At 30.9% G+C, this 26,281-nt stretch overlaps 1 long non-coding RNA gene and 1 pseudogene across 2 annotated transcripts; both read right to left on the bottom strand.

Moving 5' to 3' along the window:
- Positions 1 to 5,520: 5,520 nt before the first annotated feature.
- Positions 5,521 to 6,608, bottom strand: LOC126673884 (uncharacterized). 2 transcript variants are annotated; one of them, XR_007639388.2, is made up of 2 exons: positions 6,075 to 6,608; positions 5,521 to 5,800 (listed from the first exon to the last, which is right to left on the bottom strand). It is a non-coding gene; the product is annotated as an uncharacterized LOC126673884 (long non-coding RNA). The 2 variants fall into 2 exon arrangements; XR_007639389.2 differs by having other exon boundaries at positions 6,038 to 6,608.
- A 3,523-nt stretch (positions 6,609 to 10,131) lies between these two features.
- LOC126673883 (DEAD-box ATP-dependent RNA helicase 38-like) lies at positions 10,132 to 14,614 on the bottom strand (annotated as a pseudogene).
- Between the last annotated feature and the right edge of the window lie 11,667 nt (positions 14,615 to 26,281).

Genomic DNA, 26,281 nt, shown 5'->3' on the forward strand with positions numbered 1-26,281 from the left:
AGTAATTAAGAAAACTACCATAAGCCCATTAAAATAGTAATTAAGAAAACGAAATCCTAATGACCATGTTTCACCGCAAGTGATGACACTTATGTATGGATTATTTGTAAACGTTTTAGGATGTTTTATATGTGCTACCATTATGAAGAAATAAACCTGAAAAAAAATATTTAGCAGATGGGGAAAAAAGAAAATCTGTCAAAAAAAAAAATAGCAAAGTGATAAAAATAAAAGCATGTTTTATTGTATCTTCAACAGATTTATGGCAGTCTAGAACTATATGAAATTTTTTTCCACTTGATAAAATATGAATCAGTTTTCGTGTTTTGTATATTTTGGATTTAGAAATTTGATATACATTAGGAATCTTAACCTGTTAAAATAATAACTAAGAAAATAAATCTTAACTGATAAAATTGTAACTGAAAATCTTGATAAAAACTTAATAATATTAATAAATTAAAATAAGTAGTTTAGTAAAAGTGGGAATTAATAAGAAAACTCTATTTGGTGAGAATCAATGAGAGAGCTCCATTGGTCCTCTCAATTATATAAGTACTAGTCGAAATCCCGCGCATTTGCGCGGAATCAAATTTATATATAATTTATAAAATAATTAAATTTTGAAAAAATAATATAAAAAATTCATAGAAAATAAAAATTCATAATTTATGAATTAATAAGAAAAAAATCTAATATCCTAGTTATGAATTATTTTAAAATACTAAATATCTACGATACATTTGTTGCATTTTATATTTGAAAACATTTTTCGTACTGGTATTTGGTCTTTATTACTCCAATGAGCTTCTTTTGTTTCTTAGCAAATTTATCTGCATCTACTTCTCGTAATGAAATGTGAACTGGTTACCATGCTTCTCAATACTTTACGATATTTATCAAATTATCTTGTATGATTTTTTTTTTGCTATTGATAATAAAATTGATGTTCCTTTTTCCATTATAAAATGCGTGTCGGATTACTATATAGGCAAAACTTGCATGGTTGTTTTTCTTTTTATAAGACCGCTCTAAATTATGAAGTCCTTGGACTAATTTTCCTGCAAAACAAATATTAATAGATTCCAATAATAAAAAGAGCATATTTTTTATTTACTCTTTTACATTTTACGAACATATCATATTAATTTGACTTAATGCCTTAAAAAAATTCAGACCTTTCATCATTTTTTCAATCTTATCTTGACGTTTAAAATTTGTCAATTTTACCATATTTTGTATTTTTTTCATTTCAATTGTACCCTGAAGCATAAAATTGACCTTTATTTATTTGACAAAAGTTCAAAAAATTTCTTCAAAAATAGTCAATTTAATATAAAAAGTTAATCTAATGCAAAAAGAGCCAATTTAGAGAATCTTTTTGAGCTTTTGTCAAATAAAAAAATGTCAATTTTATGCTTCAGGGTACAATCGAAATGAAAAAAAATACAAAATAGAATAAAATTGACTGATTTGCAACGTCAGGGTAGGATTGAAAAGAGGATAAGCGAACGGTTTTTTTTTAAGACATTAGGCCTATTAATTTTGTTTAACATGACATATAAATTTATAGAGAAACTCAAGGTTCAGATTTCTTAAATAATTTGATTTTTGAGCTGCAGTATAAATTTGAATGACCTGTGGAAAAAATATAAATGATTAGATAATTTGTTATGATTATACTTATACTAATTGAAAATTTTGTAAATCGGTCATGTTTGATTTTGTCATTTTTGTAGCTATTTTCCAAAGGACTTTCAAAGATAATATTGGATTTTTTTAATTTTTTTTCTATAAGGAGCATCACATTTAAAAAAATATATAAAATATTAAATTAATATCACTATAATAAATATTATAGTGTAATAAGATAAAGTGTTAAGGAAAGGTCTCATATTAGTTCATAAAGTCATAAATAAAGACCTAAATAACCACAAATAATTATGTTTAGTTATAGTTTAATAAATTTTATTCCATTAAGTAAGAAAATAACGTAATTTTAGACACAGTAAAACAATGAAGGATGCCATTATTGTTTTTTGACTCATCAAATCACATTGTTATTAAGTAATTTACTTAAAAATCATATAAAAATATTACATGAAGTGGAACGTTTTTTAGATTCCTTTGATTTTGAATTGAGTGTTATGTCTGAACTGTTCGGCAAGTGTCGGTCGAGACGTAGGTGACTGCTGTCATTTTTATGCATCGTTCAAACAAAGGAAAATAAATGAACTTCAATTGGTAATTTATTAGGATTCTCTATTGATGTTTATGAGAATTATAAATAAATAGAATGACACAGATTGTTGAAGTATTAAAATGACACAGATTGTTGAAGAATTCGATGTAGAGTTTGTATAAAATAAGGATTAGATGTAGAAAGTTTGCATAATATAAGAATTAGATGGATATATAATATTTTAAAGATTCAAAATTAATATATATTTTTTAAAATTTAAATAGTTTATATATTTTTTAAAATTTAAATAGTTTATATATTTAATTGGATTATTTAGGATTGGTAAAATTCGTATGGAGTTTTGATTTGTGTTTTTTTATCACTTTTATAGCTATCCTTCTGCATTCGAAGGAATGAATTGTTTTTATTAGTCCATATATGCGGGATGTTATTATGAATTTAATTTTTGATTTTTAAGTATAGCATGTTCAGCGTATTTTTAAGTAAATATAAGAGTTAATTGACCTTAAATTTATACATGTAATATGAAAATTAAACATTTATTTTAAAAAGTACAAACTCATATTTTAACATAAAACCAACCATACCCTGCCCGGAAACACAGATAGACCTAGAATTCACTGTGAAAACAACTGCAAGCTACACTCAAATCTATCCATGAAGACGCTCTTCCCTCAAATACTACGAAGTTAACATATCCCTTGTAACCAACCGACGATGGACCTAGTATTTATTCACACAGCAACAATATGAATGAATAATAAATTGTACTGAGTTAATGCCAATACAATTTGATTATAGGCATTAATTTATGAAGATTGATATGAAAATACCATTCTAATTGAATGAAATATAGGTAGTGCATAATATATATCTACTAAAATAAACAATGAGAACTTTTTCCCACAAATTGTAAACAAATATGAAAGATGAATAAACAATGAGATATAGGCAGTGCATAGTATATGCCTTCTATAATTTTCAATGCAGATGAAGATTACTGTAATTTTTTCACAACTAATTGTAATTAAATATGAGAGCTTTTTAATTTTCAAACTGATGTTGGAATACCAAATGAAGAAAAAAAACGTTAGATTTTGGCATGAACAAAGAATGATGTAAAGCAATTATGATTGAATGTAAAGATTAAAAGAGTTATAAATTTTAACAAAGACTGATTTAAACCAATGAATGAGTAAATAAGTATTTTGAAAAAGGTGGGAACTAACAATAAATAAAATAAAAAATTATAAAACTTAATAAAAATAAGTATTTTGAAAAAGGTGGGAACTAACAGGAGTGCTCTATTTGGTGAGAATGAATGAGAGGGCTCCGTCGGTCCTCTCAATTATATAATATATAGATATAGATATAGATATAGATAGATTACAGTAGATTTTAAGAAATCTTTAATTATAGAAAAACAATAAATAATCAACTAATAATTTAATTATTCAACAATAAACATGAACAAAAAAACAAGCCTGCAGGAAGATCTGGAACTCCCAGATTTACATAATTATTAATTAGTAAATTAAAAAGGGAAAAATTGAAAATTATTTAAAAAGGGAAAAGTAATCCCAAATATACGGAATTCTCAAATTTATTAGGGTCAACACGTGATTAACTTTCAAAAACTTTTTTAACACTTAATTATTAAAATCTTTCTCACCCAACACTTAATCAGTGTTTGAAAAAGAATATGAAAAAAATAAAAGAGAATTGGAAAGCAGCGAAGAGGGAGATGGAGGAAGACAGCTAGCGGTGGTGAAATGGGGCCGGAGAAGTTGGCGAGGCGGAGCTTAAGCAGTAGCAGGTGCATGGAGAAGAACTGGTGCTGTTTTGGTCAAGTCGATGATCTTCTGACCAATTCTACTGTTGTTCCTGGTAATACTTCTACCGCCCTCGATGTCAAAGAAAACAAGATACAGAAAAAAAAGGGACTAGCTAGTGTAGGAAGATGAAGAGTGCCGAAACTAAAAAAAACAGCTAATTACTATTTTAATTAGTTAACATGTCAGTATACATTTATGGTTTACTAATAGATGGGTGGATGGGTGTGGGTGGGTAAAAATGTTCTAATGAATTTCATTTGACATATGGATTTTATGCAATAAACTATATTTTTGGCTTTTAAGTTACTGTAATAATTAATATATACTACTATCTTTTTACATTAATTCTTAAACAATTAAAATAAATAAAATTCAATTAACTTTTATGAAGTACACACGAAAAATACACATAATATACCTATAGTGTATTTATTATTTCTTATAAAACATACACAAAATATAAATAAAAAATACACAAAATATACTTATTATTTTCTATAAAAAAATATTTATTATTTACCAGAGATATATATAAATGTATCAAAACTAATTATTTTGACATTACAAAGTATATATAATGTATATATAAAGAATATTTATTATTTTCTATAAAGTATATACAAAAAATACATAGAGTATATCTAATATTTCTTATAAAACATACACAAAGTATCACAAAATATACAAAAAATATATTTATTATTTTCTAAAAAAATATATTTATTATTTTCTAAAAAAATATATTTATTATTCAAATGTATCAAAACTAATTATGTTGACATTACAAAATATACACAAAGTATATATAAAAAATACTTATTATTTTCTATAAAATATACACAAAAAATATATAAAAAATTCTTATTATTTACTATAAAGTATACACAAACTATATATAAAGAATAAAGAAAGTACAAGATTTATTCAAAAATATATCAAAATTAATTATTTTAAAATTAAAAAGTATACAAAAATATATACAAAATATATTTATTATTTTAAAATTACAAAATATACACAATAAATTCACATAGTATATTTATTATTTTGAAATTAAAAAATATACACAAAGTATATACGAAGAATACACAGACTGGAGTTACAAAATATACACAAAGTATAAATAGAATATAATTATTATTTTCTATAAAGTATACACAAAAAATACATAAAAAATATATAGAGTATATTTATTACTTTTTATAAAGTATATATAAAATATACGCAAAATATACTTATTATTTTCTAAAAAAATATAATATATACAAAATGTGCAGACAATAGAATATACTTATTATTTTTTATAAAGTATACACAAAATATACACAGAATATATTTACTATTTTTTATAAAAATATATATAAAAAATACATAAAATAAACTTATTATTTTTCTTCATTTTTAATTATTAAATAATCATATTTGTGAGTAATTATATACTTACAAACAACTCAAATTTAAAACTTTTTTTAGCACAAGTAAACACAATAACGTATCCAATAACAAAGTATTTATCATAATGGCAGCAATTCATAACAATCTCCATAGAGACTCTTTATTTTTACAGAAGCCAACATATGGCCATAGGTCTCATAAACAAGAAAACCATGCATTAACAAGGAACTAAAACATAGTAAACAAGTTTAGGTCCATTTCATAATTAAAACTTAGTTTCCTTGTAAGTAGTAGTGTGATGCTCATGACCGGCGACCTTATTCTTATCATCTTCATCATGATGAGCCATACCAAAAGCACTAACCACCTGTATTTAAACAAAAACTAATCATAAGTGAAAGAAAGAAAGGATAAAAAGAAAGAGTCACTATTTGTTAGGCCTTTTATCAAACACATTAAATGCGCCACATAAACTATAAAAATGAAATCAGATCTTTGCTCTTATATTCATTAAATTTCAAACAAACATTCTTTTCAAAATGCTGGAGAAACAACAAGCACCGTCGCTGTTTTATTTCACCAATCGGCGCTGTTGTTGTTATACCTTCATATCACAAATGTATGAATAGAAATTGAACAACCTGTAACTTCATCCAAAACTAACAAATGCTTCAACCCCGAATTATTAAATTTCTCAAATGGACTTCTCTTCTCCGATGCATTCCCCACCATTCCATCATTCTCAGCCAATAATATTAAAGTCGGACCATTTTCACTGCCAATCAAACAATCAACCTCTTAGTTCACAAGCTCTCTATTTCTAATACATAACACCGTTTTATTACACTTATAGAACAAAAACACACCAGTCTGCAAAAGCTAGCCGAAACCGATCCTCCGGTAACGACATGTTAGTGTACCCTAAAAAACGAAATTTACATCATTTAAATTAATTGAAAGATAGTATGAAGAATTTCTACCGATTTATTGGCAGTAGAGGACATTCGATTGTCGGAGAAGAAGATGAGCTTCAAAGTAGAGAAAGATTACAAGAAAAAAGAAAAGAAGAGTGTTGAATGCGGAGAAAAACACGTGTTAGTACGTGGCACAGTAAACAATAAGTTTTAGATGCAAACAAATAGAAGGCCACGTATTTTTAGAATTATTTTTAAAAAATAAGTGGTATGTCTAATTTCCTCAATTAAAAACTTCAAAGGAAACCGGTCCCATGGACCCTTCTTGAATACGATTTGACCTTTTTTTTTTAATTCTAAAAACATTGCTTTTACGCCATACAGCTGCTTTCAGGGCATCTTGAAACCAATTCTCGTTGTTCCAAGACGGAATCTGCATTCGATTGTTGGAGAATAAGCAGCCGTACTGACAGTCGTCGGACCAGAGATTGAATGGCAGTAATAGTTGAGATTAAATGAAGTAAAATTAATTGATGATATTAGATAGAAGGTTGGGTTTTTGTATTTAGAGAGCAGGACTAACCTTAATGAATAATTAGGGTAATTAGGGACAAACTATATTTAAATAGACATGCAAACAACTTTTTCAAAAAAAGATCAAGAACATCAGCTGTGTGCGGATATTTTATATAGGTATGCTGCTAAGAAGGATAGCCTAAAGGTTTCAAGTTCTATTTTGAAAGGAGGAGAAAAGACATAAAATATTATAGTGGATTTAAAGAACATGTAATTATAGCCAAATAATAAATGATCAACTAATAATTTAATTATACAACAATAAACTTGAACAACATCAACAAGTAACACTTTGTCCATGACAAGAAAAAAAAGCCCGCAGGACGATGTGGAACTCCCAAACTTACATAATTATTAAGAGAAAATTACACCAAATCACCCAAAAATTGAAAAGTTTATATTAGTGACTCACATTTTTCTTTTTTGCAGTAATCTCTCAATTTTTAAAATCTGTTTTCATGTGTACCTAAATAACATTTCTTTTCCTATTTTATCCCTCACTTGTACATTACTATTGTGTGTGTAATACACACGCTCAATCCTTTTTCTTCTCCTCTAAAAGCTTACCATGGACGGCACTCTACATACGATTATAGTCGGCGATTGTTGGTCGGCAATCTATGGTGGCTTAGCTAAAACTCTTCGACTTATGAACAGCGGAGCAGCACATAGATTGGTTGGGAGAGGTGATCGATTCTTTTATTTCTTTGGCTTTGTTCTTCTCGTTTCACATCGCAACAAGATCTACTTCCGACGAAACTCCGATCATGGCAGAGGAGGCCGCGACGGTGAAAATGTTGAAAGAGGAATTTGGAGAGTAGTTTATCACCGACGGCGAGAATAAGACGACGTTCATGTGGTTAAAGTTGACATCTTTAAAAAATAGTATAGCAGGGGGTATGAGAGAATTAAGAAATAAACCTTGAGAAAATTGCTTAACAGGTTGTTCATGGTGAAAAGAATGGTTTTTTTGTTAGAAATAAGAAACCTTATGTTGATGCAACAGAAACTGCAAACGGAACTAGCAACAACCGGCGGTTGTTGGAGGCTATACTTTTTTCAATTTGTTTAAGTAATTTTCAATCTTTTTTCATAGGGTAATTGTGTTCTTGTGCTTTTAATTTCCTTAGAGAGTATATATAAGAGCAGGAAACAAGGGAAAGATTGATACAGATAAAATGTAATGCTAACATTTGGCTTGTCTTTTTTCAAATTTCTATTCAACACCTCAAATCTTACACATTTAGTCTCATTTTGCAGAAGATGACACTTGAAAAGTATGAAATTTGCAATTGAAAAAGAAAAAGACTTTATATTCTTTGAAAATGAATGAACAAGAAAAACAATTTGTATAATTTAAGCTTGTAGAATAAGAATACTATATAAACCACTACCTTAATTCAATTTTTGATAAAATTTATCTTTTTGCTCTTTACAATTTTAACTGACATTTTATATTGGGAATTTCGAGATTTAATGTAATACACAAATTGAATAAATTTTTTAAGAGAAATATATTTGACAGTCTATATAACCTAAAATCAACCTAATGTGAACCTGATGTGAACCTATATCCACTTAACTATCTTAATTCAATTTTTAATAAAATTTGTCTTGCTGCTTTTACAATTTTAACTGACATTTTATATTGAGAGAATTTTGATATTTAGTGTAATATACAAATTGAATATTTCTTTTAAGTGAAATGTATTTGATAGTCTATAAAACGAAAAATCAACCTAATGTGAACCTAATATGAACCCATATCAACTGAACTATATTCATTCAAATTTTTTACAAAATTTGTCTTCATGCTCTTACAATCTTAAATGACATTTTATATGCAGAGAATTTTGAAATTTAGTCTAATATACAAATTGAATATCTCCTTTAAGTGTATTGTATTTGACAGTCTATAAAACCGAAAATCAACCTTATGTTAACCTGATGTGAACCTATATCAACTGAACTATTTTAATTTATTTTTGAAAAAAAAATGCAAAAATGACCCCAATATATAGTCCGCGTCTCATATTAGAACCTCATGTATTTCAGATCTCAAAAATGACCGTAACGTCTTAAAAAGGTATTAAAGATGACCATTCCGTTAATATTTTTGTTTAATCCTTACTCATTTATGTTTAATGTCGTCCATTTTTTTTTGCTTTTTTTTATACTTTTTGTCAACGTTAAAGTCATATTTAAGATTCAAAATACACGAGGTGCCAACAAGAGACACGAGGTATACATGAGGGTCATTTTTGCACCCTTTTTTTTATTTTTTTTTATAGAGATTATCTTATTACTTTTTACAATCTTAACTGACATTTTATATAAATAAAATTTTAGACAATAAAAATTTAATGTAAACTCAATATAAATTTAATATCAACTCAATGTCAACTCAAAGTAAATTTAATATCAATTAAATATCAACTCAATGTATACTGAATATCAACTCAATATGAACCTAATATAAATTCAATGTAAACTTAATATCAACTCAATATAAACTAATTTAATATAAACTTTTAGTAAACTGATTATAAATTTAAAATTAATTTACTCTAATCAAATTAATTTATTAATAGTTTATAATATTAAAAATAAAATTATAAAATGACAAATAAACTTATAGTAAATTGAAAGTAAATTTTTTAAAAATTTTCGTAATGGTCAGTGTAAATTTAATATAAACTCAATATGAACCTTATATAGACTCAATGTAAACTTAATATCACCTTATGTAAATTTAATATCAATTTAATATAAATTAATCTAATATGTATTTTTTAATAAACTGATTATATTTAATATTAATTTACTCAAATCAAATTAATTATTAGAAAATTTGTACTTTTAAAAATAAATATAAAAACGACAAAATAAAGTAATTTAAAATATTCATGTACATTTATTAAAATTTTTGTATTTTATTATCTACGTTATATATGTGATAAATAGTTCAATTAACAATGCAGGTGTGCCATGTAATTGTATAAACATGCCAACTAATTTAGATGATTCCAAGGCATCAGTCTTGTGTTAACCTCACATAGGCTTTCTTTACCATCATGCTTACCGCATAATGACATGAGAAACCTTTATTGCTTGCAATTAGAACACTTTCAGAAGCATGAACATATTAAATAAAAAGATAAAAAAAATTAATTATAACAAAGCAATAAAAAAATTAAAACCTTCGTAATTATAAAAGAAAGCATTTTTCTCATTAAAAAAGCATTTACTTCTCTAATTCATCATTAACTTCACTTATAGCAGCTCTACCTTCTTTAATAGCAGATAGACCTCCAAACATGAGACACGGCAATGGTTTATCTAGATGAGACAAAATTTCCTCTGATTCAAATTCCAACAAATTCCCAATCATCAATCTCAAAAACTGGCCTTTGAAACCATTTGATTTCAGCACTACAAGTAATTTTATTCTGTTGTGAGCAGATTGTTCAAACAAAATTGACGATGATAATCCACCTCAAATTCCACTGTTCATCACTCCCACTCCGGCGACCATCTCAGATTCCACTGTTCATTATTCCCAATCCAACAGCTTTTGCCGCCGCTCTTATGATTGCTCCTCCTCCCATTCTGATTGTTCAACCCACTTTTAATATTAAGATTATTTTGATGAAGACTTGAATCGCAGGACCTTGCCGATCGTACACCATAACATCAACATCGACATATCTTTTTCTAAGCTTTATTTCTGGGTCACTTGTTTTAATAGAGAAGGGCATTATTGTCCAACTTTATATATTATTTAGTCCATTTTGGGCTATGAGAGATTTTTAAAAACTTTTCTTATTTTTTGGGAGATTTTTGCCAAAATCAAAATGCTGAGGTATAAACATAACACTATAGCATTTTTGGGGGATTTATGTAGATTACCCAATTATTAATTAGTAAAATAAAAACCCCAAAGAAAATCGGTCCATGAACCCTTCTTGAATATGGTTTGATCTTTCAGTCCAATTTTAAAAACATTGCTTTTTACGCCACAATTAAAGTAATCCAGCTGCTTTCAGGGCATCTTGAAAACAATTCTCACTGTTCCAGGACGGAATCTGCATCATCAAGTAACACGAGAAATAAATGTTGATCAATTTATCTATAACAGAAGAGCAACTACCGAATCAAAAATCTGTTCTCTTTTTACCAAGGCAAGTCAAATTTTCAAAGAAGAAATTAATTTTGAAATCTTCATATTGGCTCTGTTATTTTGGTTAAGTTGCACTAAAGCTTAACTAAAATGCATTAGTTATCAGGTTTTATTCGGTTTCTGCGCAGACCTAACCACTACGAAGAACTTACAAAAAGCCTGCTCGACATAGCCACTACAGTACAGGTTTCATACAGAATTTCACTCCTCTCGGCTCTCTACATTGCTATTCAATCATCTATGAGAAAGAATGTTTATAAGTGGCGAGAGAAAGAACTGAACATTACCTCTTTCACTTGTGCCTGAAAATAGTGTTCAACTTTTTCCATAAGCTTTTTTTCTCTATCAAACATAAGATTGAATATAGCCCCTGGAGAATTGCAAGGAAAGTTATTTAGAAAAGCGACGGAAAAAATAAATCCATCAAGTTCAATACAAACGAAAAAAGGAACTATATTTTTTACTAATCCCCTCTTTTAGTGCGCAGTATATGATACCATGAAACAACATCATCAAACTTTAGGTAGGTATACAAACACAGGCCCAACAAGAAGGCTGAACTTTTTCAGGAACTAGCATAATAAACTGAGATTTCTCGCAATCAAAACACAAAATATACACAAATAATACGGACAATATGCACGTGTGACAAGCAGAAGCATAAGCCAGTTGAGAATCTTACCATTACGACCAAAACGACCCGCCCTACCAATTCTATGCAAGTAGACGTCATAATCAGGTTCTCGAGTATTATGCTTTATTGGAACCTCATAATTGATGACCACATTAACCTGCAATTTATTTGAGATTAAGATCAACATGTGTCCAATACCCCATGCACTCGGTAGAAGCATTTGAGTCGAAAGGAAGAGAAGGGTCACCTGCTGTTGATCGAACCCTCGGGCAATAACATCAGTTTAAATCAGAACTTGAGTCAAGCCATTTTTAAACTCATTGATTATCGTGTCACGCTTATCAACATCGAATGCACCATGAATGATGGTTACTCCATAACCCAAAGCAGTAAGCGCCTTCTGTAACATGTTGGCGCTCTCTCTACGATTGACAAAAACAATCGTCTGCCCCAAATTCTCAGTTAGTTCAAGAATTCTGTCTTTTATCACCTTAATCTTAGCTTGCTCATCAGGGCAATAAACCTTGTACTGCTTCAAGGCTTTCAAGGATAGCTCTTCGTTATTCAGATAGATTTTATTTGTGTCGTCCTTCCCAGCCCTTGATAAAAAACTTTTCACAGCCTCATTAAAAGTGGCAGAAAAGAAAAGCACCTGTGAACAAATATCGGAAAAAAAAAACAGGTAAAGCGCTGTTCTTTACATTTGAAGGTAACTGTTTTTATATTATAGTGATAAAGATTGATATGTGGAACACTTAGATTCAAGAAAGAATTTTTTCTTTGATTGAATAATATGATGAAAGAAACGTAAAAGATACAAATAATCACTGAGAGCCCTCCAAGAAAATACCACTCAAAAGTATGACAAACAAGAGATTTTTCTCTGATTGAATAATATGATGAAAGAAACTTAAAAAAAAAAAAAAAAAAAACAATCACTGAAAACCTTCCAAGAAAATACCACTCAAAAGTATGACAAACAAGAAATTTATCTTTGATTGAATAACCTGATGAAAGAAAGTGAAAACCAACAAATAATCACTAAGAACCTTCCAAGAAAATACCGCTGAAAAGTTTGACAGACCTGGCAGTTACCGCTTTTTGTTTGAATTTCCTTCATTATCCTCAAAGAGTCGTCCTGAAAGCCGTCCTATACAAATTCATATTTTCATTAGAAACCGTGTAACAACTACTTTCAGTATTAGCTGATTTATCCACAGAACAAAGTCGAACAACATACTACAATGACTTTCAGAGAGAAAATATCTACTTCAGTGTAAAAGTTCAACAGAGAACACACACAAGACAAATTCTTGAAAAGAGTAGAAAGCGTGTGGAAGATACCCTGACTTTTCAAAATAACTTATTTAGCAAGTTCATACCAGAAAGTGGTTGTACAAAAAACCAAGTTAAAAACAGAACATACTCTGCAGACATCCCCGCATACGAGAAAAAACATAAGTAATGTAAATATGTACCTCGGCCAGCATTTGATCAGCCTCGTCGAAAACAAGGACTGTCACAGCAGCAGTGCTCAATTTCCTCAGAGACAACATTTTCTTTAAGGTGCCAGGAGTACCAACAACAACTTGTGCAAATAGAAATGACGGGGGGTTTCTGCCATAACTTCCTCTGTCCATGGGCACTGCAGATGCTAAAGTAATCCCAGTGTACTTCCCCATTTTCTGAAGAACTTGCAAAGTCTGCAACCATTTGCCACAACAATAAAAACTGGAACTGTTAGGTAAGTGTATTAATACAAAAAGCAGAACCCAGTTCAATGAAATGCGTAATATGACGCTGGAAATAGAAAAGAGCAGGTTAAATGGTAAAACTGGAATCATTGAGCAACATGTATTAAATAAACAAGGAAATAAGAGGGAGGGAATGGAAAAAGGGTGAAAACCTGAAGGGCCAGTTCTCTTGTGGGACAAATACAGAGAGCTTGCGTTTTGGGATTAGTAAGATCGACACGGCTTAACATCCCCAATGCAAAACAGGTAGTTTTACCAGAACCATTATGAGCTTGAGCAATCAAATCTTTGTAAGGAGGAGTCAATATCATTGGAAGAGTGATTGCTTGAACATAACTTGGTTTTTCAAACTTCATCTCGGTAAATAGTCCCTTTAATAACTCAGGCGATAAGTTTAAATCATGGAACCCAGCTGCTGAAGTATATGGTGATGTAACCTACAGAGAAAAAAATAAAATCAACCTCGAAATTACATATCAGAAGAAACAAAAATTAGCTCCACCCAAGTGACAAATTATTTATGTTTTCTAATACAAAGTAACAACTTTCATGAGTAAAATAAAGCTCATAAACCCTAAATATGGAGCAGAACAGGTAAAATATTCATATAAATTATAATTTTTCTTCCAAAGATCACAAACCCTAATAGGAAAAACATATCCATACATACAAAGCCAATAATTCTATTTGTCATACAACCAAATAAAGGATTTTATTAACACCATAAAATCTCAGATAATTTAAAAAGAGAACACAGAGGACCATAATCCTTAATTTAAAATATGCACAAAACAAAGAAGAAAGGAGAGGATCATACTTGTTGAACTACAGAATCATCAGATTGATTCGACTCTTTCTCGCTGAAGTCATCATCTTTAATTTTCAGATCATCCATGTTTAATTTGGATAGGTCTTCATGGGGAGATGGAGTAGACGATGAAGAAGCACAGGAAAAATCAAGTGAAGGGGCAGCTGTTGATACGTCTGCCATTGTCGTCTTCGTTTAACCGTGGAGGAACTCTGATTTTTTTATTTTTATTTTTATCGAAGAGAAACTCTGATTCAATAGGTGAAATAAAATAAAATTGAAGAGTTAGGGCTCAAATAGCGGCAAAGTCGAGTTATTAAATGTCCAGAAAAGGGGATTATTAGAAAACAACTTCCAGAAAAACCCTCTAACTTTTAACTTATTTGCATTCACTTTTGAAAATAGGATAAGTTATTAAGACCCCGTGTAGAACTCACCTTCTGATTTTTTTTAGAGAAAAATTGACAATTGCACAACTTAAACATAAATAATCCCATAATTACGCCCAATATTTTCCATTTAGATAATTAATCTTCTTTTATGTTTTTCTTATAAAATTAACTTTTTTAAATTAGAGAAATACGATTAACAGTTAATTAAGGTAACAATCAGCTCTGATCAAAGATTCTCATAAAATTGCTCTCAACTTTTAATTCACACAAATCTTTCTTAATTAGAAAAATCTTTGATCCCATGAAATCTGTTGATATTCAGTTCTTCAAAAGTGAAAGATTACAGAGAATTGCATCAAACAATAGAGAAAAAAAGCAAGAAATTCCGTTAATGCAAAAGCAAGAAATTTTAGAGAATCCAATCAATTGAAGAGAAAAAGGTTGAAGATTCAGCGGCGGACGCGGAGGTCGGTATGGTGGAGGCCGCGGTGGTCGATTTGGATTCCGTGATGAAGGTCATCCCTCTTTTCAGCGATGTCATTTTCTCCATCTTGTCGTCGTTCTTCTCACCATCAACAGTGGCACCACCGGTGGAGGCGGCGGCTATTTTAATGATCCTCTTGTTTTCTCATTTAATTTCTTTGTGATTTGAAGAGATTGTCTAATTTGATGGTTGTGGATGACGGTGGTCTGATTTTGATGCTGTACTCTTGGCGTTTGAAGAAATGCTTATGAGTGTTTATATTGTTCTGGGTGTTGGTTAACCAATGGTTAATTTTGGGTAAACTGTTGGTTAACTTGTAATAAATTTTATTTGGAATATATCGTTAATAAATCGTTCATAAATTGTTGGTAAACTTGAATTATGCATTTTAAACAAATTGTACAAAAAAATTATTAATTTTACTTTTAGTACACCATTAGACATTAGTAAATTGTGAGTAAAACTGTCACGACCCAAAACTATTGAGCCGCAACCGGCGCTAGGGAACGGGAGTGGTAGCTCCGGAACCCGTAGCAAGCCTCAAACCACTATTAATTTTTCGCAAATAATATAAACAAATAATATCAAACAACGGAAGCAATTACATATAAATATCATATAACAAAATATTTACATTAACTGTTTAAACCTCGCGGGCTCTAGTTCCCGTACCCTGTACGAACTAGCCTCGCGGTACTATATACATCAGTTAATGTTTCAAAACATCTCACCGGCATCTGGGGCCGTGGATCACATATAAAATACGTAGCCTATCAAAAATATAAACAAGACAGCACGTAATATATACAACCAAAATGAACTGCTGTCTAGGCTACTATTCTGTTGACACAGGACCACTACTGCAGCACTCACAGAAGTCAGAAACTAACATATACAGCTGACTTCTGGACTTCAAAAATTGGCCTCTAGCTAAGTCCACAAGCTAAGCACCTGAAAGACATCAAAGGTGAGGGGTCAGTATTTGGGGAAATACTGAATGAGTTGACATTTACTAACAGTATTAATATGGAAACATAGCATCGCATCTCAAGAAAATATTAATATAAAACATATCAACATGTATTTGATCCGTATGAAACTAATATCCTAGCATGCGACACCTTTCTCGAATAATCATTATCATTCAACCCAATCGTAAATATCAATCGCGAGTCCAACTCGCTGGTGGCCCAGCCACTAGATACGGGGACTCCAGACTACACCGTAGCCGAGTACTCACTCGTATCAAATCATATACCCAATCGTAAATTTCATATTCATCATCAGCTCTCAGCTGTGTCAAGTCATTTGTCAATGCAAACATACTAGACTGACTCGATACTGGTGATCACACAGCCTATTGACACCCAATAGGTAGCTAGTTTCTTCGGATCGCATACTAGTTCTCGTATATAGAAATTAAATAAACATATAACATTCAATCAATTGTATATAATGCGATGCGTGAAAACAGTATATATATATTCATAAAATAATTTTAATATATAATACATGAAAGTAAAAGTACAACTCACAGTGACCGCAATCCAAGAAATGATATGATCGATCTGATAGTACGCTCTCGCTAGTCCGCCTCTACTGATTCCACTACTCGCTGACACGTCTGATAAATCGTTAATAGTTAGACGTGATTCTCGCATTCTTATACGTATAATACTTTTAAGTTTTAGGGTTTAGTTTCGTTTTACACTTATTTACGTATTCGATATCTCTAGTCGTATAGACGACTTAGCGAATACTATTTCTCATAATTGAGAATCGCCTAACGTCCTTGACGTTTCCCATTATTATTATTCATTTAAAATGTCGAGATAATCTCGAGATTAATAACTTTCCAAGTCCGAAATCCGTCCTTTCGCATCCAATTACTCTAAGCGTCAAACACTTAGGTCAATTACAGCTTGTATTCGCGTGGGGGCGAGTTGGGGTGCACGGGTGTGCGTTTTGGTGGGTGCATGATCGTGCAACCAAGTACACGTTCGTGCACCACAGGGGTACACGTTCGTGTACTTTTAGTACATGTTCGTGCACCAGGAAAAGTGCACGTTCGTGGACTTCAGGTACACGTTCGTGTACTTCAGGTACACGTTCGTGTACCTTGCTAGGTGCACGTTCATGTACTTCAAGTACACGTTCGTGCACCCGTGGTACACGGTCGTGTACCACGTGCACAGCCCCGGAAATCAGATTTTTCGGGGTTTTGCCACAATCCCGACGTACTAAACATACCCACGCTCAATACCCATATCTCGGTTTCTTCGAAAACGCCATAATAACCTCAAAAACATCAAATTACAACCTAAATCATAATCCTATCCAAAACAGCCAATAAATCACATTTTTGAACCAATTCTCGAGATATTTACCTTGCTTTGATTCCCAAAGATGATAGAGTTTTCAATTCCGAAGAAATCGCCGCTTGAATCGCTTGAATCGGACGTCGAACGGAGAAACGGCGACGAAACGTAATCGGTCGATGAAATGAAGCTTCTGGACTATCTCTTTCTTTCCCAATCTGATTCTCCTTCTTTCATAATTCCTTAATTATATATGATTTGGCTAAAAGCTCATTTGGGTCCTTGTTCTTTTGTTTCTTATCATTTATCTTTTAAACTTTTCAATCGTACGATTTAGTCCATAACTAAATCGTTAAACTCTTTTATTACGACTTATACGTATTATTTATATCCTATAAATAATGCAAAGCCCGATAATAACACTTTCCCGTCAAAATCCAATATTTCTATTTTCGACACAAAGTGGCTAAATTACCACTTTGGTCCCTATACCTTATTTTGGACTTTTCTCGCCATTCTCCCATTTAATTCCAATTCTAATTTTAGAATTAAAATATAATATAAGTTTTCTCCAAAATAACCTTTTCTAAAACCGACCTGCTAAAACTTATTTATCGGAAAACTTTCCGATATCGTCACTTCTGCGACTCAAAACTGGACACGTGGTCCAATTAAATCAATTAAATATTTTGGGGTATTACAAAAACGCTGATAAATTTATTGTTTATTAATTAGTTATCCAATAGTCAACCAAACGATGACCAACTATATACTGAATTAAACCAGTTTATTAGGTTTCAAAAGTTAACTAAAAGCTGACCAAATATTATACATACCGATAAATGATTTATTTATTGGTTTACCAATATAATACCAACTAATACGTGAATATTGTTCGTAAATTTGTAAATAAATTAATTAATAAATAAAATATTAAAATAATTTTTACTATTTTTTTTTACTGATTGATGATGATAAATACTGTAACTATATCAATAACAAAAATAAAATAATTTTTTTTAAAGATATAGAAGAGAAAGTATGTTTAAGCTTCTTAAAGTAATAATAGTTTAAATAATTATATATTTAATTTTTTTGTGCACAACTATATATGAGCATAGGTAAATCAGAACACCGATGAGATATGTGGATTGTACTAATACAATTGAATTTTGGTGGGAGCATGAGGATTTCACAATTTTGTGGCTGAGAGTTGGATTTCGTTTTTCTCTAACACTCCAAATCTCATTCTCATTCAGAGATTGAGAGAGTTGCGGTAAAAAAAATCAAAATATGGAATTTGGAGGTGTTTAGAGATCAGAACAAGAGAATTAAGGACTTATTTAGGAGATTTTTATTAAGAAAATAGTTGCTGAGTCGGGTTTGCTTTCAGAGGCTGAAAATAATAATCTTTCCAAACTCAAAGATGATTTATGGATAGCAGAGAAGAGGGTAGATTCGTTATAGGTTCAGAAGTTAAGGCTGAAATGGAATGTTGAGGGGGACAGAAATACTACGTTTTTCTACAGTGTGGCTTCTACCCATTATAGGAACAAACACATTTTTTCTATTCAAATGGAAGACAATATTTACCTAGAGTCTAAAGATATCAGATTCACAGTAGGGAGTTATTTAATATTCTTTATAGCCGACGTGATAGGGTGCAATATGATTTATCGGGTTCGGACTTTTCTAAGTTCAAAGGTTGTTAGGCTGATTTATTGGTTAGATTGTTTGTTGATAGTGAGATTTTCAGTGCTCTTTTTTCTTGCGGTGAAAAGAAGGCACCGGGTCCTAATGGATTTAATTTCTATTTTTATTGGAGAGCTTGGATTTTTTTTATGAAAGATGCTATTATTGATTTCTTTTTTGGGTTCTACAGATTCAATATCTTGTCTAAAGGTATTAATTCGTCGTTTATGGTGCTTATTCCGAAGGTGGCGGTCCAATATTAAGGACTATCGACCAATTAGTAATGTAAACGGTATTTTCAAGCTGGTCTCTAAGGTTCTCTCTAAGATATTAGCACCGCTTCTAACTAATGTGGTTTCATATAGTCAGCATGCTTTTATGAAAGGGCGAAGCATTTTGAAGTGTTCTATGATAGCAAATGAGTTAGTCCATTCAGCTTCTAAAAGGAAGGAAAATATGCTTGTCCTAAAGCTTGATTTTCAAAAAGCTTTTGACAGTATTGATTGGGATTACCTATTTTCTGTAATGTGGTGCATGAATTTTCCAATTAAATGGATTGAGTGGATGTCTTGTTGTCTGACTACAAAACACTTTTGTTTTGGTTAATGGTAGTCCGATTGATCCTATTTCCTTTAGGGGAGGTGTTCGACAAGGTGACCTAATCTCTCCCTATTTGTTTGTTATGGATGTGAAGGGGTTAAAGCAGATTCTTGTTAGATCGTGTGCCTTGGGATTCACGTAGGAGTATTGCTATTCGGCGGATCATGAGCCTATATCTCTGTTTTAGTTTGCATATGACACTCATTCATTCCTTTTGATATTGAGAAGTTAAGGAATTTGACCCGTATTTTTTTATTGTTTTGAACTTATTTCTGGGCTGATCATTAATTTTCATAAAAGCTCTATTTTGGAAATTAATGTCGACGAGCTTAATTTATTAACAGCTGCGTAAACGGTTGGATGTAAGATTGATTCTTTCTCAATCAAATATCTAGGTAAAATGACATAAATTTAGCTATTTCTTCGAACAAATATCCATTGGAATTCTTCCTTCCTCCATAGCTTTATTGGTTACTTTCCGTTCAATTTTCTCATATATCTGGTCAATCAAACGATTACATCGATAAGAAATTCTAATATTTTTTGATAAAATAAAAAATTGAATAGATTACTTTTCAAACGGATACATCTAGCGATACTTGTTATAGAACGCGAAAAAATCCAAGCCGGTGACATACTGCATGAAGCCTTCCAGCTTTGCTTCGTACGGAAGGTATACAAAAAGATGTTTCATTAAATCAAAAAACCTGGCGGAAAGATACTTTTCAGTTGCACACTATCTTTTCAATTTCTTTCACCATAAGAATTTGGTCGTCCTCCTTCAACGATGAAGTTATCTCTTTAAAGAAGATACTCTCCTCTGTAATAAGTTCCCACACCTCTTTCGAAAGAAGCTCTCGAAAAGCAATCAACAAAAGACGCTGCATGAAAATATGGCAGTCATGGCTTTTCATGCCGATCATTTTTTGCGTTTTTTGATCGAGACACCTTTCCAAATTGGACACATGCCCATCCGGGAACTTCAACTGTTTAACTCATTTTAGTAGAACTTGTTTTGATTCTTTATCAAAAACATATATTGCCTTTGGATATTTATCGGTCGCTCGACTAAATGCTAGGCCCGGACGATCACAAATGTCATTCAACTCATCCCGATATTTCACATGGTCTTTAGTCTTCCCAGGAAAATTTGAGCATTGTATTGAAAATGTTGTCAAAGACATTTTTTCAATATGCAATACATCAAGATTATGCATAATCAAATTTGTCTTCCAATACGGCAAGTCCAAAAGATGTTTTTTTATTTCACCCATGATTGTTTGATTTTTGCGTATTACTAGTCTCAGCCCCATGCTCATATGTATTTTTAAATGCAGGCTGTCAACCTCTTGTACAATTTCTTGTCCAGTTCTGACCATCTTAAATGTTTTTTTTCTTGTTTGCCCTTCCAGAAATCTTTAGTATTGCTATGATAGGATGTATCGGAGGTAAGAACTTTCCATGACAATCAGACTATGACTGTTTACCACTTTTCTTAAGACTAAATGCATCCGTGTGTTCCATACAGTAAGGACATGTCTATTTCTCCGATGTGCTCAAGCCAGACGATATTGAATAAGCCAAAAAAATTATTGATCGTTCACATAAGTGCCACTTTTAGTTGAAAATTCCGCAGCTCATGAATGTCATCTATCTGGGTTCCAAATTCACATAGATGGCTCAGTTCTACTATTAGTAGTAGCAGGAAAATATCCATATGGACTTTCGGACTACGGGGCCCAGGTATAATAAGTACCGCCAGAAACCTGCACTCATCTTGCTGGACTGGATGAAGCGGAAGTGGCAGAAATGAATTTCATAGGTGGTGAAGAGTGGATATATAGAGTAGTATTATCGGGAATGACAACATGTAAAGTCAAATGTGTGTATGGTGAGGAATGGGTAGGACACTCATATGAAAATATATTCTCATGAAACATGACACCACGGCTAGTGAAAAATCGTCGAGTTTCAATATTATATAATTTGTAAGCCTTTAGTCTATTGGATGGTAAAAAAAAACACAACGAGTGGCATGAGGAGCAAACTTAGAAGAAACATGAAAATTGGTAGCATATGCTAGACATCCAAAAACTTTCAAGTAAGAATAAGAAGGTACTGTTAACTAACGGATTTTAGCGACGAATCTAAAATTTGACAGTAAAATCAATTTAGCGACTCCGTCGCTAATTCACCGATGGTTTGCCGAAGTATTTGACAAATTTTGTCAAAATTAACGATAAAGTGTTAGTCTGTTGCTAATTTTTCCATATATTGAAACACATTTTTTCCCATATTTAGCGATTGATTGACAAATCCGTTGCTAATTTGGGAAATAATGAAACACAATGTATAACCTATTTTTTACCAGCAAATTAATTCGTCAGTAAAAGAATATGATTTGTTGCACCGCTGTTAATTGTAATGCCGGTGTAGATAAACCTAGAGACATTTTTTCAATGTTTGTCGCAAGAGTATCTAATTGAGATGACCCATGTCCCTGCATAATAAACAACATTTGTTGCAATCTAAATCAGTCAGTCCATTCATAGCAGACTGTACATGCTGCATAATTGGTGCCTCAATGGCATTATTAACTGAAGATTGATTATTCTAATTGCGTTTGAATGTTATAGGCTTGAGATGTCTAGGGTGATAACCATTTAACTTCCAATATGTTTGTTTTACATTATGATCTCTATCATAGTAAGAACAATGTAACGAGTTGTGATGGAATGAGTTAGGATGAGAAAAAAAACACAATTTGTCTCGAGCAACAAAGGCCATTGGTTCATCTTTTCAAACCACTATTGCTGAAGCTTCAGTTGTCTTACGAGCTATGCCCAAGTTGCGATGTTTTTTTCTTGAATAATAGAAGAATAAGAATGTACAAGATCATGTAAGGGGTTCATTAAAAGGATATGACTGCATAACACAGTAAGACTCGTTCAATTCCATAAGAAATTGCATCAATTTATGCCTTTTACTGTCTACTCCACAAGTGCAAACGACATCATTGTAGAAGCATATTCCATCCCATAATTTTTTAAGCTTGGTGTAATAAGTCGCAACAATCAATTGATCTTGAAACATACATGCAATGTCTCTTTCAATACGAAAAATCCACAGTGCATTGCTTTGAGAAAGATGACTTCGATCTTCCCAAACTTTATGGATAGTGCTACAAAAATAACGCCATCTCCAATATCAGGCGTAAGAAGCCAGGACAATACCATGTCGTTGCATTTCCTTCATGCTACATAATCTTTTGGTTTGGTTATGGCAGATGGGTGCCTTAAGAGTCCTATCAACAAAACCTAATTAGGAGATTGTATTCAAAGAGATGATCATGGCTCTACACCATGCCGCATAGTTATCCTCATTAAGAGATTTCGAAACAAGTAAACTCCGAGATGATATGAATGGTGAAGATAATAAATATTATTCAAGTATGATGAGTTTCCATCACTAATCATCATGGTAAAAATTGAAAAATTTCAAGGCAAAAAAAAGATGGAGAAAATTATACGCCTTGTGTTATTTCGATATATAACAGAGACCACATATATACAAGAATGACTTTTTTACAAGTGTCATTTAACTAATTGAAAAATTTCAAGGCAAAAAAAAGATGGAGAAAATTATACGCCTTGTGTTATTTCGATATATAACAGAGACCACATATATACAAGAATGACTTTTTTACAAGTGTCATTTAACTCCTTTAAGTCAGTTATTCTAATAAAGATAATTACAATATTTATATCATAAATCTTGCATTATAATTGACTTTCCTAACCAATTCGAGTAACTCAAAATCAAACTTCAATTTCTGAAGTCAATCTCGAGTTTGTTTGAGTCGATCTCGAAAAACAGGTCCGATCTGTTTCGAAGGAAGAACATTGTTCTTCCTTCGAAGACAGAAGAAGATGACCGGAAAAGAAAATTTGGAATTTTTTTTTTCGTCGGACGGTGGGGTGAACGAGGAGCCGAAAAAAAATGTTGGAAAAAAATAATATATTAAAAATTTCATTTAAATTTTATAAAACTAATTTTATTAAAAATATTTATTTGTATCAAATATTTTTTTTAATTAAGTTTTATAATTTTTAAAAATAAGAGTTTTTTGTTTTTAAATATAATATTAAGCAGTATTTAGAATATATGTTAAAATATAAAATATCCGTTTCAACATTTTTCAAGTGAAAAAGAGGTCAATTTAATATTTGAGGGTGCAATTGAAACCAAAAGGACATAATTTGAGTAAAATTGGTGATTTTGCAATATGAAAATGCAAATGAATTGAGACTAAAAGAAGGAGAGTTTAATCAGAGGATTAGTCAAAAATTTATTGTTAAAGTATTAGAGAATAGTGGAGTCAAAATTATACATTAAGCTCAAATTCAAACAATATCTTCAAATGTATGAACACTTTTCTTCAATATTGTTCAATTATTGACATATAGCGGAACATGTTGAAAAATACGGCGAACAAGTAATTTTGTGAGTTATTCCAATCTGAGAGTAGTAGCAGTGGTGTGAACCGAGCAGAAAATGGAGCAGCTGCTAATACTATACTCACCAGATTCAACATGACAGATTTAAGATCGTGTTTGATTAGTTAAATAATCAAGTCTTGACTTCCACATAAGCATATATTTGACCGTAAAATACTTAAAAACCTTTCAAAATTACAAAAATTTAGTAACTATTTTTCAAATTCGATCACTATTTTACGATTTTTATAAAAAGTACAGTGGCTTTTAAAATTAATTATCCAACTTTTAGCCTTCTGAACTTTTCTTTTTTCATTTAAGAAATAGAGAAAATTAAAATTTTCAACTCGAGACTACACATATAAATAGGAGAAATTCTTAGGTAGACTCGGTCTACCACGTCATCCGTAGACCAAACCTATCACATTATGACACATTATTAAAATGATGACAATCTTGTAATATTACTATTTAAAGGTGTAAATAAGTAAAAAACGAATTTACAAGATTGACATCATTTTAATGACGTGTTATAATGTGATAGCTTAGTCTACGAATGACGTGGTAGACCGAGTCTACATAAGAATTTCTCTATAAATAGATATGAGAAAGAATAACTTACACTCAACTAAGTTGAATTATTTTGGTAGGAGTGACTTTCATAATTTAAAAGTAGTAAAAGTCCACGAAGGATCCCTATAGGCAAAAAAGATTTCAGAATAAATAAATATAAATTCTGAATATAAAATCAAACAAATAAAAAATAATAATTCGATATGTTCATCAAATGATGCCCTAATAACTCCTCCCAAGAAGTTTTAGGGGTATTTGTAAAATAGCCGCACTTTTTTTTTTTAGCAATCTAACCATATTTCTAAAATTTTGAACTTCACCTCTCAAATTTTATTTTTCTGTAATTTTGACCCAAAAACATTTGTCCTTCGCCAAATAATGTTGTTTTTTCCGTTATAAAAAAATTAACATTTAGAATTGAAAAATATACAATTAATACAAATAATGAATGCTAAAAGTTATGATGTTAGGCCTCATTTAATTCAAAAATATATAATTTTCGGGAAGTATACTTCCCAAAAAGTTAATTACTGAGAAAATTAGTGTGGAGAAAATTAATATTTTTACTACTTGGTTCACTTAATAACTTTCCGGAATTGCATTTTATTTTTAGTTAATTAAAATTTAAAGACAATATTACCTTAAATAATTAAATTGGTTAATTAAATATAGAAAAATATAACAGTATTTTAATTAATTTAATTAGGGAAGTAGAACTTACCTAAGTTTTACTAGGGAAGTGATTTCCCAAATTAAAGAGAAGTCAACCCTTTAACTTCCCGGGAGATAAACTGGTAAAAATGAATCAAATGAGAAAAAAATGCTATTTCTCGAAAAGTTAGACTTCATTATAGTGAATTTACCCCCAACCAAGTGAGACTTTAATCTATAAAATGTTAAAAAATAAAAAAAAATACAAAATACTAGTTTTAAAGAAATATATTTAAATCACTAAAAGAATTAAAAGTGGAGCTCTTTTTTTCTTATGGTCTATGAGAATTTTTGAACAAATTTCAAGTATGAAAACACCATTAAGTGTTCCGTATTCAGACCAGTCCTCGCTTTAGTATAGGTCTCTTGTACAAAAACAGACTTTAATTCCAAATTTCAAACAGCTGCATGCATGAGTACGTTTCAAACCCGCGACCTTATCTAAATTAGAAAAATGCCTTATTAACTCACCTGCAATTTGGGCTTTTTTTCCCACAAATATTCCAAAATTCTAATGTGAAAGAAAGATAGTTTGCCATTCTTTTGACTCATTGCTTGAGAAGCTGAGATATATTAAATGCTAATTTTATATCAATTTAGGCATACCTGTGGTTCTTGTACATAAAATTTTGAAAACTCCATACCATTAAGACTTGACCCAGTTAGCTAAATTCTAATGATATGTGTATGAGGTTGAGGGTTCGACCCTCAACACT

The sequence above is a fragment of the Mercurialis annua genome, linkage group LG3 (genome assembly GCF_937616625.2).
Source record: "Mercurialis annua linkage group LG3, ddMerAnnu1.2, whole genome shotgun sequence".
Classification (NCBI taxonomy): Eukaryota; Viridiplantae; Streptophyta; class Magnoliopsida; order Malpighiales; family Euphorbiaceae; genus Mercurialis; species Mercurialis annua.